Raw genomic sequence first — 18,083 nt, 5'->3', positions numbered from 1 at the left:
TTAAATTTATTCCTAGGTATTTTATTCTTTGTGTTACATTTGCAAATGGGATTATTTTCTTAATTTCTTTCTCTGCTAGTTCATTGTTAGTGTACAGAAGTGCAACAGACTTTTGTATATTGATTTTGTACCCTGCAACCTACTATATTTGTTTACTATTTCTAATAGTTTTTCTGGTGAAGTCTTTAGGGTTTTCTACATATAAAATCATGTCATCAGCAAATAGTGACAGTTTGACTTCTTCCTTTCCAATTTGGTGCCTTATTTATTTTTCTTGCCTCATTGCTCTGGCCAGGACTTCCCAGGTCCTTATTAAAAAAGGCCAGAGGGATCCAGTCCTGCTTCTGCAGGCTGAGCAAGCAGGAAGCGAGCCTGATCAGACCACTCCCAGAGTTGCTCATTGCTGCCACACAGTGTCACTGTTGGAGGCAGTTCTTGCATAGTTTCACCCTCTGCTCAGACGGTCCCCCAGCTGGTCCTGACCCAGGCTTCAATGGTTATTTGAAAGATGACAGTCCCACTCCTCATACAGAACTGTGCTCAGCCAAGGTGTGCCACAGGGGCTGTTTACCTTCTTCAGTGCTCACCCATGGTCCCCAAGCAAGGTGGCTGTGCCAGAGTGGCTGGCTTCTGGGGGGTTTAGCTCTAGAGTCCTGCGATGCCAACACCAGCCTGACTGCCACCTTTCCACCCTTAGGCTGAGTCAGCCTACGTCCTTTCCGAGGCTTCCTTGGCTTTCCTGCTGAGTGCCATCTTGAAACATGCTGCCATACTTGCCATTTTGCATGTTGTTTTGAAACATGAATTTTGGCCTGTTGTGTCCTTGGAGAACTGCTGGCTATACCCGCTGATATTTGTTGTTCAGAGCCCTGTGTCTGACTGGTCACAGGTGGTTCCACTGTCCCCTTCCCTCTGGGCAGCAGATGCTTTCTGGCTCTATATTATTTATGTGTAACTAAGAAGACACCCCAGATATGACTCTCGGGGGGAATGATGATTCCCCTTAAGGTGACTCGGAGCTCTCCCCAGGGATGGGATGGCTGCCATAATTTATAAATATCCCTCTCAGCAGGTACCTATGTAACCTCTGCCTCAAAAAGTACCATGCTGCATTAAAAAGAACCATATTCAGCAGAAGAGTAGACAGAACACTTCTACAGAAATGACAAGTTGGAAAACAAAGTCCCTGTTTCTTATCACTTGTATCAAACATTTAAAACCATTGTGACAAAGGTCAGTGAAGTGTCTGTTCACAACATTTCTCTGGTGTTTGTGTTTGCAAAGAGCCCTTTGCTAGCCTACTTATAAGGAGCAAGGTCACTGCCCTGGGATTCTTGAAAATGTGCAGAGAAGAAACTGCTCTTTCCATGCGGCAGGAAAAGTCTCAGGTCTCATTTCTTCTTCTCCAGTTTATCTTATTGAGCTTTTCTACCTTGAAACCCTTTTTTCCTTAGCAGTAGCAGTGTGACAGGGTGAGTTTAGTTTGCGTTGGCAGCATTCTTGTGGACTGAGGCTTTTTAGCAGTTATTTTCAAGACTGTGCTTAAGACCAACAAGACTGAAGATATCTGAGGATGCCAGTTCTGGTCTTCATTAGAGATTCTAGAGATTCCTGGCTAGCACATATTTATTCTTGAGGCCACAACTATCCAACTGGAACTGGAGAGCATCTCTCTTGTCTTATTTTCAAGGCTGGATGTAATGAGACTTTGTACTGAGCCCCCAGTAGAAAGGGCATTGACCCTTCTCAAAGCCCCCTCTGCTCCTCTGTGTCCAAGAAATCCTCCTAAGGAAGTGGGAGAAAAGCCAGGGTCAGTCTTGACTTGATTATGTGTTATATGGATATTTCAAGGCTGGCTTCTCTAGCAAAATACCTCCACCCAGCTGGGCTCCACATGTAGAAAAGAAGGGCCCTTTTATAAAATACCCAGTACAAGATGTTGACCTCTTGGAATCCTTTGGCCAGACTATTTCAAAGAGTGGGTCTTGTCAAAGGTCATCTAAAAATAGACAAAGGTAAATAGAAGTTAATCAAAAAGGGCTGAAAGGACATCCTCTAGCCAACTCAAGGCGATAGACAAGGCCGGGATTGTGGGAGGTGAAATGTCCCGCCCACACCTCTGACTCACCCCACCCTGAGAGGCAACTGTTCATTTGAATCCTGAATCTGGGGGTTGGGGGTACCTTACACTCACCCACTCTGCTCAAGCTCTGACATTTTGAGCACCAGCCCAGGCTCTTGTCAGCTGTTCCCCCCTAACCATGAACCACACACCATTGGTTTCGGGGATTTTCGCTGAAGTCAAGTTGCCCAGAGGCTGCCCTTCAACACTTATTTCTGTGGCTGTTTTGCCAGCCCTCCTCCAGCACCCAGTCAACTTCAGAAGCAGGCATCCGGCTATGAGTTACAGGGTGCTTTGCAAATTACTTTAAATTCAATGCAGCAATCGTTTGTCAAACACCTATTATGTGTCAGAGACTAGAGTCTAAAAATTCAGATATTCCGTAGACTGCGAAGCCAAGATACAGTTTAGCCTCAGAGCGGTGTTGGGAACAAACAAAACAAAACAAACCACAGCAACAAAAGCCACAGTCCAGCCACCAAAAATGTAATTTCAAGCAAATATGTGTATGTGATTCATGAACATCCCTAAGTGGGATTCTGGCCCTTATCTTAAAACACCTGTGTTCTCTCTTCTCCACTTTCTTCATACCCCACAGGTGTCCCATGCCTCTCCCAAACTCCCTGAAAGCCTCTTCCCCTGACCAGCCTCCAGGCTGCTCTGCTCAACCCTGTTCCTGCTCTCAGCTCTTTGTCACAAAAACCCAAAGGGCCAGCTGAGCAGAGGCAAAGCCTAAGCATGAGGACCCAGAGCTCTCTTTAGCGGAGATGGGACAGGCTTGAGCTGAAACAGGGTGTTCTGAGTTTTGGTCCTGCCCCACAAAAATGAAAGCCACCTAGCTCTTGTCTTAAAGAAGATCACTGTAACTGGGGACATCAGCACCAAAACAAGCAATTCCATTCGAGAAGTGAGTTGCTTTGGGATCCTGGAGAGATGGAAGGTGGCCGAGGGAGGAGAGCTCTAGCTAAGGCTTAAAGGAGGAACCTCTGCGAATTTGGGGCAAGTTGCTTAATTTCTCTATGCCTCAGTTTCCTCGTCGGCAACCTGGGGATAACACATGAGACGGCTGCTGTAAGGCTTACGTGAAGTGAAGCCTTGGCTAGGGCTTGCTGCAGCGTGCAGCAGTGCCCGATAAACATCTAATTAGTACACCGATATGTTGGATAAGCACATTCCTGGGGTGTCATCACAAAGCAGCTTTGTTTTCTCTCCCACTGCCCGGGGCATCTGGATGAAAAGTCTCAAGACTTTTCTGGTCACTCTGAGGAAATGCAAAGCTGTAGAGTCATTTCACACGCAGACATCAGAATGTGCACGCTCAGATATCGGCTAACATTTTAACCTTCCATCTCTGTGCAGGGGGGCTGGCGGGGCAGGGCTGAGGTCAGCTTTCTCTCTCTTTCTAGCTCACCTCCTTCCATACTCACCAGGTTGTTCCTGACCTCGCTGGGACTGGGGTGCAGGAAGGGGGGAGGGGGGGAGGGGGAGAGCGCCGACGTGTCTGGCACTCAGTGCCAGGAACTGGCTCTGGGCTGGCAGCAGCCTAGAGCTGACTTGTTCTCCCCCGGTGCCCCCTCCCCACATCCACTCATCACGAGGGACTTTTGCCTGCAGTGGCCTCGACTGGGGCAGAAGCAGCTCTAGTGTGTTCTTCCCGGGCCCTCGGATTCCAGCGGTCCACCTCTGGCAGCTCCAACCCGCCCACAGCTGCCTCTTGCCCAACCCAGAGCCGGTCCCTGGGAAGCTTTCAGGCGCCTTTGCTGCAACCAACTCTGGGAGGGCAGGCCTTTCCCAATGCGGGCACCTCTCCCCCACTGTCGGCCCCTCTCCAGCTCCCTGCACCCTGGAGAGATGGTGTGTGGCCACCTGACGCTCGCTCATTGGGAGTCAGACACCAGCCTACTCCACTCCTGTCCTCAGGCTGTAAGGGGTTCGCATCCTTCTCCGAGCGAGCTCCTGAAAGCTCTGTCCTCTTGAACTGAGGGAAAGGTCGACCCGACCTCTGTTCATCCTTCAGGGAGGGTGGGACTCACCAACAAGCGGATTCTTCCGTGCCCTTTTCACAAGCCCTCTCTTCCCACAGCGCTCTCCTGCCCTCCTTATTTGCGTGCGTGCGTGTGTGTGTGTGTGTGTGTGTGTGTGTGGTGTGGTGAGCAGTCTGGGTCTCCTGGCGGTTCTCGGCCACTCACCCTTGCCAAGGGCTCCAGAACGATTCGCCTCACAACTCAGTTTGGTGTGTTTATCTGTTCTCTCCGTATTTCAGCTGGGGCTTTGGTGGTAACTTCCTCAGCAGCGGTTAGTGACCATGATGATCACTCGGGTGGGGGGTTGGGAGTGGGCGGTCTGCTGGATGGTGGCACGTGTTGGGAAAGATGGAGATGAGATGGCAAAGGTGGGCAGGGGCTTCTTTGTCTGGATGGCTTATGGCTGTGACTCTGGTCTGCTCAGGTCCTGCGTTGGGTGCAGGAAAAAGGGTGCAGAAGGCGAGGCCCCCATCTCCTTCTGAGAATAACAAACCTGTGTTTACTGTTATACAATACAAAGCTTCCTTAACATGCATCTTTTCTTTTAAAACTCACAACAACTCAGTGAGATCCTCGTATATTCTTTCCATTTTCACAGATAGGACACACGTGCAGGAAGCTAAGTGCCCAAGGTCACACACCAGGAGGTTAACAGATTCAAGCTTAGTGATTGGCCTTCTGTTGTGCTTTTTTCATTACACCACAACACCTGGAGTCAGGGAAGGGGTGGAGGGAGGGGACATCGTTCTGAAAGCGGGTGCTGGGCAGGTAGCCACCCGTGCCCTGCCCGGCTGGCTGTGCTCACAGCTGCAGTGGACATTCTGTCCTCCACACCCACCTGCCAAACAGAACTGGCCGACCTGGGCAAACACGGGCTATGACTTCACTCTCCCTGCTTCACACTTGACACCTGAAAGATCCAGCTAGTCCTGGCCAGGCTCTCGGCCTCTCCACCCTGTGGTCAAATCTCCTGGGTCACCCAGACCCTGGTTAAGAACCTCTTCATCCGCCAAAGGGTCCTGGATGAGCGCCCTCTATCTTCCAAAGAGAGAAGAGCAGGTTCTCAGCAAAGCGGTGACCCACTCTAAGACCCTCTGGGTCCCCCAGCAACAGCAGCTGCACTAACCCTTTGGCTACCAGTGTCCCTGGAAGTTCACCCAAGAATGATCATCCCTTTGCATCTCTTCTGCATAGTTTTGTTTTAATTCATTAGACCAGCGGTCCCCAACCTTTTTTGGCACCAGGGACTGGTATCGTGGAAGACAATTTTTCCACGGACGGGGGTGGGAGGGGCAGGATGGGTCAAGCGATAATGTGAGCGATGGGGAGCCATGGGGAGCGGCTGATGAAGCTTCGCTTGCCTGCCTGCCACTCACCTCCTGCTGTGCGGCCCGGTACGGTCCGCGGCCCTGGGGTTGGGGAACCCCCGCACTAGACGATAGGATCATATGCCAAAGGAATGGGTGATAGAGGGAATTTCGACTGTTCTCTCTAGGAGGCTTATATGACATAAAAAATTATTTATTTATTTTTTAATTTATTTTGGCTGCACCGGGTCTTAGTTGCATCACGCGGGATCTTCGCTGCAGCATGCGGACTTCTCTTAGTTGCAGCATGTGAACTCTTAGTTGTGGCGTACATGCGGGATCTAGTTCCCTGACCAGGGATCAAACCTGGGCCGCCGGCACTGGCCCCACTGGACCACCAGGGAAGTCCTGACATTTTGTTTTAATTAATTTTTGAAAATTAATTTATTTGGTTGCGCCATGTCATAGTTGTGGCTCACTGGCTCCTTAGTTGCGGCTCCAGGGGTCCTTGGTTGCGATATGCGATCTCTTAGTTGCGGCATGCGTGTCTGATCTAGTTCTCTGACCAGGGATCAAACCCGGGCCCCCTGCGTTGGGAGCGCAGAGTCTTATCCACTGCGCCACCAGGGAAGTCCCTGTTTTAATTAATTTTTAGTTTTAGGATAATAAAGGCAATATATATTGATTGTAGAAAAATCGGAAAATATAAAAAAGTAGATGAAAACAGAAGATGACTCATGAGCCTTGCACACTAAGATTTTTGTATATTTCCTCCCAACATCATACTCACAAATATAAAACCTATCTACAGACAAGCATGTCACAAGACTACAATTGTATAGTATAGACTGTATCATAAGCTGCTTTTTTTCACTTATCAGTATGTCACGAGCTTATCCCCGCAGCATTAAGCTCAGTGAACTTTTAAACAATCCTGTGTGACAGATTCCACATTGCACTAGAAAGACACCAGATGAACCAAAATGGTGAGGGGATAATTCTTGAGTATCCTCCGGGGACCTCCCCTTGGCGAGACACAAGTCACATCTTAGCTACCCAGCCTGAAGAAGCTGACCCCACAAAGCTGTTAAGGCTTAGAAATCTCCTTTCTTTTCTTCCTTAAAAATAAAATTGAACTGAGTGTTCCCAAGTTCTCCCACACTCAATGGCTTGGGGCGTGTGACCCACCACGAATGGGTCCTCCAAAGGAAGCCTGTGTTACATCCTTACATTCTTTCCCTTCCGTGTGCAAGTTCAAGACTCCTCCTTTATTGTGTCTTTTAAGTAGAGACCGTAGGCCCAAGCTCCATCCCAGATCTCCCATAATTACAACACGCACAACATTGTTGAAAGCCCTTTTACATAAGAAGATCACTTGGCCCATTGAATGATGGGACTTTGAATGGATTTTTAATAATAGATGAAACCGTGTTACCTCACAATGTCTCAAAGGAAAGCTCTCTTGCTTTTAAATTCAAGTACATAGTACATTCAGCCAGAGGAATTCAGAAACGTAATGATTTGGCGATGGTTTGTGTTGGGCGGGTTTTAGACAATTTCTAAGCGTCAGCAAGAGGCCTAATAGTTTCCAAAGCTCTCTCAGGAACCGTTCTCACAGCTGTAACTAAAAGCGCCCCCTGCTCCACTGGCCCCATGTCTCTGGCCTATTGTGAGAACCACGTGATGGACCCCTCATAGAAAAGTTTCTCTTTTCAATTCAGGACTTTGCTAGAAACTGCTTTAACCACTTTTCAGATTGGGCTCTAGCTTAATCCTCCTTTTCCTACCTCCTCGGTTCACACATATTTCTATATGAGGAGAATCGGAGTACTCTTTAGCAATAGTTTCAGCTGTTGCTTCCATAGCCTGTAAATCTTGTTACCCTGGGGGCGTGGCACCCAAAGAAGTAGTGGGTTTGGGGGTTTCGGGTGGAGCGTGGATAGCCATTCGAACAACAAGACAGTTGGTCAGTTTTGGTTGTTCAAATATATCAATAGTTTTGATTTTGTCCCCAGGGAATGAGGAAAGGAGAGAGTGTGGAATGGAGAATCTTCAAATTAATTTAGTATATCAAGAATTATGGGGACTTCTCTGGCGGTCCAGTGGTTAAGACTCCACGCTTCCACTGCAGGGGGCACGGGTTCGATCCCTGGTGGGGCAACTAAGATCCTCCATGCTTCGCGGTGCGGCAAAAAAAAAAAAAGAAGAAGAAAAAAGAACCCACTAAAAACCAAAAAAACCTTGCCTGGAGACTTAAGTCATTAGGGTTTCTTCAGAAAATTACAGAGCAGCTTCCTCTGCCTCTGATGGTTTAGGCCTGAGGCTGTCTGTCACCAGCCCTGAGGGGGAGGGGGTGTGAGGAGAATGGTCCTGAGCCTTCTGTCGAGGGTGTCAGGGTACAAGTGAGGCAGAGGGGGACTGAAGGCACAGGAGGTCAGCTGGACTCCTTTCTTTCCTTGCGTCAGGATGAATCCAGGGGTGGGGATGGAAGAAGCCATTAGAAATACCAGAGAGTTAGGGAGCCTAAGGATTCAGGGACATAATGAAGCAGAGGCTGAGGCCTCCAGGAGAGGCCCAGCTCAGCATCTTGACCAGAGCATGGGTGTGGAGCTGGTGGGGACAGCACTCTTGGCCACTGGCACCTCAACAGGGTAGGCTGGATCCAGATCTTCCCTGGTGTCTTGAATAGAGGATTTGGAAGTTGTGTTGGGCAGAATTATGGCCTCCCAAAGATGTCCACGTCTCTATCTCTGGAAACTGTGAACTTGTTACATTACACGGCAAAGGAGAATTAAGGTTGCAAATCAGCTGACCTTAACATACGGGGATTCTCATGGATTATCCAGGCGAGTCCAATGTAATATCAAGGGTCCTTAAAAGTGGAAGAAGGGGCTTCCCTGGTGGCACAGTGGTTGAGGATCTGCCTGCCAATGCAGAGGACACAGGTTCGAGCCCTGGTCCGGGAAGATCCCACATGCCGCGGAGCAACTGGGCCCGTGAGCCACAATTACTGAGCCTGCACGTCTGGAGCCTGTGCTCCGCAACCAGAGAGGCCGCGATAGTGAGAGGCCCACGCACCGCGATGAAGAGTGGCCCCCGCTTGCCGCAACTAGAAAAAGCCCGTGCACAGAAACGAAGACCCAACACGGCCATAAATAAATAAATAACATTAAAAAAAAAATTAAAAAAAAAAAAAAGTGGAAGAAGGAGGGAGGAGAAAAAGAGACAAGAGAGATTGCAGCATGCGAAGGGCTCAGCCCATTATTACTGGCTTTGAAGATGGACGACGAGGCCACCAGCCAAGGAATGCGGGCAGCCTCTAGAAGCTGGGAAAGGCAGGAAACAGATTCTCCTCTGGAGCCTCCAGAAGGAACACAGTTCTGCTGACACCTTGATTTTAGCCTAGAGAGAGCCATTTTGGATTTCTGACCTCTAGAACTGTACAATAATAAATTTGTGTTATGCCACCGTATTTGTAGTAATTTGTTACAGCAGTGATAGGATACCCCTTTAATCCCCTATTACCTACTGGTTTTATCAGTCATTGATGTTTGTCGCCTGGATACATGATTTCTTTAGGAGTTGCAAAAGACAACTGGTAATTATATGTTAATTTGCATAGTCTAGCGGGGGAGAACCCCTTTAGACTCTCAGGGCCACGGTAGTAGTGATTATGTCTACTTAGTTTACCGCTAAACATTTAGGGCCTGGCATATAGTAGATTCTCAATAAATATTTGTTAGATGAATAAGTAATGACATTCTTTATAAGGTTCTAATATCTCATAGATTATGCATTATTATTCTCTTTCTACGTTGCCCAGATGAGCATCTTGACAAGGGAGGAGTGGAGTTTAGTCGACACCAGAGAAGAAAGAAATTCAGGGAATTCCCTGGTGGTCCAGTGGTTAGGGCTCTGTGTTTTCACTGTGGAGGGCACCGGTTCAATCCCTGGTTGGGGAACTAAGATTCCTGCAAGCGGAGCGGCGAAGCCAAAAAGAAAAAAAGAAAAAAGAAAAAAGAAAGAAATTCATCTGATTGGCCTCATTTCATCCAAATGATCCATCGTGAGAAAATGACCTCACAAATGCAAAGTAATTGCTCCACTGCCTGAGGAAAGATCCAGAAAAATATGGAAGCTGGAGGGCAGTGAGCTCTTTCCCCGTGTGCTTCTCCCCACCATGTGGGTTGTGGAGGGTGGTTAGAAAGAACGGGTAACTGTGGGTGTGGAGAGATGGAAGCATTGTTAGCTCAGTCCGGCTAGCATAAGTGGTCAACGGCATCACGCTATTTACATGTTTACTTCATGCTGTTTCATGCTGAAGAATCGGGAAGACCCTGGGGTGCCTCTAGAGGCACCGGGAACCTTGAGAATCAAGCACTGTCCCTCCAGATTGGAGCTGGAACTAATGGGGGCTGGGGCAGCAGAGGGGGTCCTGGAAAGGAGAGGAAGGAGGGAGAGCAGAGAAGTAAGGGACCCCTGGATACTGCCTGCAGGTGGAGTTTAAGTGGACTAGGGTGGCCTGAAGGGCAAAGACATGTTTGCTCTTCCAGGTTCCTTGTGTGCACAGGCGGGTCAGCTTCTAAAAGGCTCGTCACCTCCTGGGAGTGAACTGGATGGGGACCGCGCCCTGGCCTTGGGGACAAAGATAAAAGGCTAAAATCATTCATAAGTGTCTTGTGCATGGTTGGGTGGACTCTTTTCTCTAGTCTCAAAGTTATATGATTCAGGTTGTAGAGTAAATTTGAGGCAAGGGTTATGATCTTGGCTGTCTCAGGTGGTGGTTTCCAATGGGCAGAGGTATAATAATACTGGGAATGCTAGACTAGGGAACCCTGGAAGACCAAGACTTTTAGAGGGAAGGACCAAGGCTGGCTCAGTGGACACTCTTTCTTTTTCCTCTTTCCTTCTTTTACCCACCTCCACCCATACCTAACCTGAAATTCCACACATCCCAACACACCAAGGGTGGTGGTGATTTTTTAAGGAATTTTGAAGAAGTATATGTCTAACTGCTAAAGGTACTAGCTCCTAGTAGGGGGGCCAGGGAGTGAGATGCATTAAATAGGAAGTGATTTCTTAAGCCACTCCTATGCCAGTCCTCTGGGGGCCTCTCTTCTCCCCTCAAACTGTAAGATTTGCATTGTTCACTGGCAGAGAGCTCCAGATCATTCGCCTTCCTCCCTCTCCCTTCTGGGGCTTATATTTTAGCAGGTTGTGGTGTGCTGAAAAATGTCCTTCTCCCCCCGCAAGATGACATGTTCTAATCCCCAGAACCTGTGAATGTTACCTGACATGGCAAAAATGGACATTGCAGACGTGCACAAGTGAATGATCTTGAGATTGGGAGATTATCCAGGTGAGAATGATGTAATCACAAGGGCCTTTACATGAGGGAGGCAAATCAGAGAGAGCAGTAGAAGATGAGATGACAGAAGCAAGAGGTTGGAGTGATGTGAGGAAGGGGCCAAGAGCCAAGGAATGTGGGCGGCTTCTAGCAACTGAAAAGCTTTGAAGCCTCCAGAGGGAATGCAGTTCTGCTAACACCTTGCTTTTCAACTTCTGGCCTCCAGAACTGTAGGAGAATAAATCTGTGTTGGTAATTTGTTACAGTAGCAAGAAGACACATACAGAAGTGTTGCACCCTCTCTGGATTTACTAAGAACAGAGAGCTGTTGCTGGAGGGACAAAGAAAGAATGTGACTTGTCTTGTGGATTAATAAGGTTTTAAAATCCAGTGTACATGCTCCAGAATGAAGAGGATCTCCTGAATGGTGCCCTGTTCCTTATCTAGAATTGAGCCTGGGATGATGTAAAACCAGATATGGAAGTTCTTCTTGATAACTATCAGGATTTAATTTGACTAAAGTAACTTGATTTTACTAAATTTCCACAGTAATGGAGACTGGGGTGTCTAGGATTATTATATAGGTTGAGCTAAGTTTTTTTGGTTGTTTTTATTGTTTTTAATCAACAACAGTTGATTAAGGGGCTAACAGTTTAGAAAGGGGCTAAGAGACTTCTTTTGACCAGGGTTTGTATAGAAAATCTGCTGTTACTTGGATTGTATGTTTCTTCAAGGTGATTTAGGGATGACTTGCTGATGAGGAACACAGACACATACAGACCCGGACGTCACATTTTAATTTTTGCCGACTCATTGGAGAATTAGCTGCCGGCATCATTATCCTTTAGCTCGCAATACTTTGATATGTGTCCCTTAAAAGCAAGGATGTTCTCCCACATCTATAAAACATACTCCAGAAATTTAACAACAATGCAATACTCATCTAATGTACACTCCACATTCAGATTTCCCCATTTATCTCTAAAATGTTCTGAATAGTTTTTTTTTTTTTAATCCATGATCTCATCAAGGGTCACATTTTGCATTTAGCTGTTATGCCTTTTTATTTTATTTTAATTTATTTAATTTATTTTATTTTTTTGACTGTGTTGGGTCTTCGTTGCTGCGCGGGCTTTCTCTAATTGTGGTGAGCAGGGGCTACTCTTTGTTGCAGTGTGCGGGCTTCTCAGTGCGGTGGCTTCTCTTGTTGCGGAGCACGGGCTCTAGGTGCACGGGCTTCAGTAGCTGTGGCTCGAGGGCTCTAGAGCACAGCCTCAGTAGTTGTGGCGCGCGGGCTTAGTTGCCCCACGGCATGTGGTATCTTCCCGGACCAGGGCTCGAACCCGTGTTCCCTGCATTGGTAGGCGGATTCTTAACCACTGCGCCACCAGGGAAGCCCCCTGTTATGGCTTTCTAATCTTGGCAAAGACTATTGTAATAGAATATAAACTTCATGAGAGCAGGGATTTTAACCTTTTTGATCACTACCTAGCACAAAGTAGATGCTTAGTAAATACATTTAAAATGAAAACTTGAGGAAGTAATTACCACTCCTCCAAGTCATCCTTCAGTGCAGCCACTGGGGTATTTATCCCCCATTCTCCTTCTGATAAATAACCCTCCTCACACTCCTCTCACCACAGATTTGCATACATGAGCCATTCCAGCTAACCATAGTATCCTATTCCCATGAACAAATGAGCACAGTTGACGGTTGAACAATGCAGGAGTTAGGGGTCCCGACCCTCCACTCAGTCCACAATCCACCAATAATTTTACAGTTTAGCCCTCTGTCTCTGTGGTCCCCCATTTGAGGATTCAATCAACTGCGAATCATGCAGTACTGTAGTATGTATCTATTAAAAAAAAAATCCATGTATAAGTGGACCCACACAGTTCAAACCCGTGTTGTTCAAGGGTCAGCTGTATTGCAGAGGAGGGCATGTGACAAAATCAGTGCAAATGAAAATTCTTCTGAGACGTTGATTTATTTACATACTAGGAGAGAGATATTCTCTTCCACTAGGAGTTCTAAACCAGAAGCATGTGGTCTAGAAGAGCCATAGCTATTCCCCCTCTAGCTGTTAAAGGAAACAGGAAAGAATAAAAATTTAAAAAAATTCCGAGCAAAGCCAGGCCAAGAAAGGAAGATCATGAATGTAAGAGTCCTGAAAACCTTGTTCTGGCACCTGGATCCAGCCCTGCCTGAAGTCTATCTCCATTCATAAATATCCCAGATACATAAGGCAATACGCAGCCATTTTGCCAAAGTAGTTTGAGTTGGTTTTCTGTCATTTGTTCCTAAAGAGTTCTGCCTAATTCAGCCACTTAACCTTGCACTACAGAAAGTCAGTCTTATGCTATCCTTCATCTAGTTAGAAAAGTTACTTCTGAATCACATCTGTTGTTCCACGGGCATAATTCCCTTAATGTGAGGATTCATTTAGTCATGTAACTTTTTAAAATAAAATGTCTATTGTCTTAGGAACTCTGGGAACCACTACTAAATATAAAATCAATTGGAAATCATGAAGCTATAAAGAAAAATAATCAAAGGAGGAAACTTGACAGGATATTCCAATTTGGGCAGAACATTTTGAACTAAAAAGTGAGGTTCTATTTATAATTGCTGCCTTGGATATTCTTGTATTTTACATTTTTTCAAAGCAAAAATTTTAATAACCCCCCAATAATAACAACAACCAAAAAAAAAAAAAAAAAAAAAGAAACACAAAAACAAAGAAGAAGAAAGTTCTGAGTGAAACTCTGCTCCAATCATCTTGGAATCGTAAATCCAGGTCAAATGGTTACCTGTACTGTGCCGTTTCCTCTGAGCAGATCTTCCTTCTCCCTCCTATTCAGATGTCAGGTACCTTTGGTTAAATAGAGTCGTGGGGCACTGGACTAGAGGAGTGACAGATAGTATGTGTTGCAGGAGGATGTCAATTGGCATGCTGATATCTGTCACAAGGACTTAATTAGGATAAATGGCAGAGAATACGCTGAGTGCAAGGCCGACCCACTCACCCGCGGCACATGGAGGGCTTGCAGGGTGAGATAAATGGGATATGAGGAAAAAAAGTCACATTAATTCTGTTTTGCTGCAGAGAGCTCTTGAGAGAGCAAGAGAGGGGGCGCTCTGGTATCTTTTCCTTGGGGTTCAAGGGGACAGTGAAAACTTGTGGTGGGGATTATAAACTCTTAAATTCCTAACCCCAGGACTCCTCAGAAATCTTCAGAACCACATCCGGAGAGCCCTGGGGCTCATGTTCCGTGATAAATGTCAAGGACTCTGCCTTTGCACGGGTCTCAGCTTTGTCGCCCTCACCTTGCCTGATCATGAGCTTTTCCATGGAGCAATGAGACGGCCTCCATGTCTCGATGAGAACGTTGGCTAAACATCAGGCTTATTCTTTTACAGTAATACCTCTGTCATAGAAACAAGGCTTGTCCCTCAAGGTACTGATCTCCAGATAAGGCTCCAGAGATCCTGGGAATGGGTGTAATCATGCTCTACCCAGCGGCGCCGCCCTGCCTGTGGGGATGGCGGCCCCAGGTGGGGTTGCTACCAGCTGCGCTGTGTCCTACACGTACCATTACCCTCTTCCTTCTGAGTCTCCTTTCTCTTTTTTCATCCTGTTTAAAGGGTTTTATAGAGTGCCTGTATTTCTTTAGAAGTCAAGTGTTCAATTCAGCGAATAATGAATGCATGAAGGAGGGAGGGAGGGAAAAAAGGAGTGAATCTGTCAGAATTCCCTGCTTAAGAAGGAAAGATAGGTTCCCTGGTGGCGCAGTGGTTAAGAATCCGCCTGCCAATGCAGGGGACACGGGTTCGAGCCCTGGTCCGGGAAGATCCCACATGCTGTGGAGCAACTAAGCCCGTGTGCCACAACTACTGAGCCTGTGCTCTAGAGCCCCGTGAGCCACAACTACTGAGCCCACATGCTGCAACTACTGAAGCCTGCGCACCTAGAGCCCATGCTCCGCAACAAGAGAAGCCACCGCAATGAGAAGCCCACGTACTGCAACGAAGAGTAGCCCCCGCTGGCCGCAACTAGAGAAAGCCCGCATGCAGCAACGAAGATCCAACGCAGCCAAAAATAAATAAAAACAAAAATAAATAAATTTATTAAAAAAAGAAAAAAAAAAGAGGGAAAGATATACCTGCACTCACTTGACAGTGTGGTCCTAACGCATCTGGTGGTTAAATTAGTTGGTTTTAACACTAAAAGGAATTTTGAAGCGTTAAATCCGAAGAGATGTTTTTATGTATTATGATACACATGTACTTGTATGCGTGAGTATAAGATAATATGAGAAATGATACTTATGTGGTCACAGCATCCTCAATTCATCTAAGTGAGGAAGAAATGCCTGTTGACTAAAGGGCAAGCCCCTGTGTTAACACGCTAAGAATAAAATATACGCTTATCCTACTGTATAGCACAGGGAACTATATTTAATATCCTGTGATAAACCATAATGGGAAAGAAGATGAAAAAGAATGTATATGTATGTATAACTGAATCACTTTGCCGTACAGTAGAAATTAACACGACATTGTAAATCAACTATACTTCAATAAAATAAACTGAAAATATACACGCTCAAATAGTTAATAACCTTATGGGGAGAAGCGATCACTTAGTTGTTGACTCTTTCTTCATTTATCCATAAAGTATTTCTGCAGGGCCTAGTCTGTGTCAGGGTCAATGCTAGGTGCTGGGGTTGGAGCAGAGAGGGAGAAGGATGCAGTTCTGCCCCATGGGGTTTTGTGATCCAGCTGAGGTTACACACGGAGGAAATCTTCCCAAAGACTAATGAGACGGATACCTCTGGGGAGGGCCACCGGTCCATGGCTGCCCTGTCCACACAGCCCCGCTAGTGGCCACTCAACACATGTGGCCACTGAACAATGGAGATGTACGACCGAGGAGCTGAAAATCCAATGTTATTTCCTTTTTTCTTTTAATAAATTTATTTATTTATTTTTGACTGCATTGGGTCTTTGTGGCTGCGCGTGGGCTTTCTCTAGTTGCGGTGAGCGGTAGCTTCTCTTCGTTGCAGAGCAGGGTCTCTAGGCACACGGGCTTCAGTAGTTGTGGCCTGCGGGCTCTAGAGTGCAGGCTCAGGAGTTGTGACGCTCTGGCTTAGTTGCTCCGCGGCATGTGGGATCATCCTGGGCCAGGGCTCGAACCCGTGTCCCCTGCATTGGCAGGCGGATTCTTAACCACTGCGCCGCCAGGGAAGTCCCATGTTATTTCCTTTTAATTAATTTAAATTTAATTTAAAAAACCAATACTGGGTTCAGTCCTGGCAGACTTTTTAGTATGTTTGGAACAACTTGGGTGCATGAATCTACTTTTCCACTTTTAAACTTTATGAGATCTAAATACAGATCAATGTTTCCTATGAAAATTTAGGATCCTAAGTGAGAGGTGCTGTATGTATAAAATTTACCCTGGGTTTAGAAGACTTGGTACCAAAAAAAAAAAAAAAAAGAAAAAGAAAAAAAACCACAAAAGGGAATGAATGTAAAATAACTCATTGAAAAATTTTTTAATGTTTGTAACATGTTAAAAGTAATAATATTTTGATTAAATAAATTAAATTATCAAATTGATTTTTCTTTTTTCTTCTTTTTTAATATGACTACTAGAACAATCTAGATTACATATGTGACTTGTATTTGCTTCTTTTGGACAGCACCAGTCTGTGGGATTTTGAAGGAGAGAGAAAGCTTATCATGAAAGAGGTTGGTTTTTGACATTAACTTTACAGAACTGGTGGGATGGGTCAGGGGCAGAGGGTAGAGGGCATTCCTGGGAGATAAGAGACTGGACATCAGTACGACGTGGGATTATGCCTGGGATGCCAGGTGTGTGGGAGAGCCCTGGGCATTGTGTTTAGGGAACAGCAGTGGGAAAGGCTAGTTGGGATGATGGAAGCCATGATGTGGGAGCCTTGACCGGCCAGACTGAGTTGGTTATGCTTAATCCAATTGGCCAAGGGAGAGCTGGGAGGCTTTCGAGCAGGGGCAGGATGGTAAAAGCAGCTTTAATGGTGTTTATCTGGCTGCAGTGTGTAAACTGGGATGAAAAGAAGAGAACCAGAAACAGGGAGACATGTTTTGAAGATCCCAGCAGTAATTCTAGAAGTACCCTGTGGGGTAGAAGGATTGCTTCCTTTCAGCCAAGAATCCAAAACCAAACAAACAAAGAAACAAACAAGTAAATGATAAAAACTTCACATGTTTCTTCTACAAATAAGTGTATACCTTCTTCACACTCCATTTCCTACAGATTACCCTTTTGTGAGTTAATTTCTTCCCCTTTAAGTTTAAAAAAATTGGAAAAAAGAAAACCTTCTATGTAGCTACAACGTAATTTGGGCATTGCCCTGGAGTCTGGGACAATCACTGTGGAAGGACACCTGTCATTTTGCTTATCACGGGGCAACCACAAACCTCCAGGGAGGGTGAACCTCTTGGAGTCAAGAGTTGCAGGAAATAAAGATTTTAAGAGGACTTCCCTGGTGGCGCAGTGGTTAAGAATCCGCCTGCCAATGCAGGGGACACGGGTTCGAGCCCTGGTCTGGGAAGATCCCACATGCCGCGGAGCAACTAAGCCCGTGCGCCACAACTACTGAGCCTGCGCTCTAGAGCCCTCGAGCCACAGCTACTGAGCCTGCGTGCCACACCTACTGAAGCCCGCGCGCCTAGAGCCTGTGCTCCGCAACAAGAGAAGCCACCGCAATGAGAAGCCCACACACCACAACGAAGAGTAGCCCCTGCTCACCACCACTAGAGAAAGCCCATGAGCAGCAACGAAGACCCAATGCAGCCAAAAATAAATAAATTTTAACAACAACAACAAAAAAAGATTTAAAGAAATGGATACTAATGACTAGAGATGATTTATAACGTTCAAGATTCACAGAATTGTAGAACAGAGAGGGTTCTAAGTATCATCCAGTTCCACCTTTCACTTCATTGACGAATAGAACAAAGCCACAAAGCCAGTGAGCAGCAGAACAGTGGTTAGAATCTGAGTTTCCAGGTTTGTACACCTCCCGCCATGCCACGTGGAATACTGTCCATTAGGAACATCAAACACATAAGGAGTCAAGAAAGGTAAGGTTAAAGGGTGAAGAAATGTGAAAGGGAATAGTCAGGTCTATCTATATATAGAGTGGTTATATAAGCACACACAGACCTATGAATAAAATGCACGGGGCCTCTGGAGTATCACTGGTTGATCCTGGGACAGCTGCCCACTGTGGGG

Source organism: Balaenoptera physalus (assembly GCF_965194825.1).
Source record: "Balaenoptera physalus genome assembly, chromosome: 18".
Lineage (NCBI taxonomy): Eukaryota > Metazoa > Chordata > Mammalia > Artiodactyla > Balaenopteridae > Balaenoptera > Balaenoptera physalus.
Note: the sequence above shows the minus strand (reverse complement) of the source record.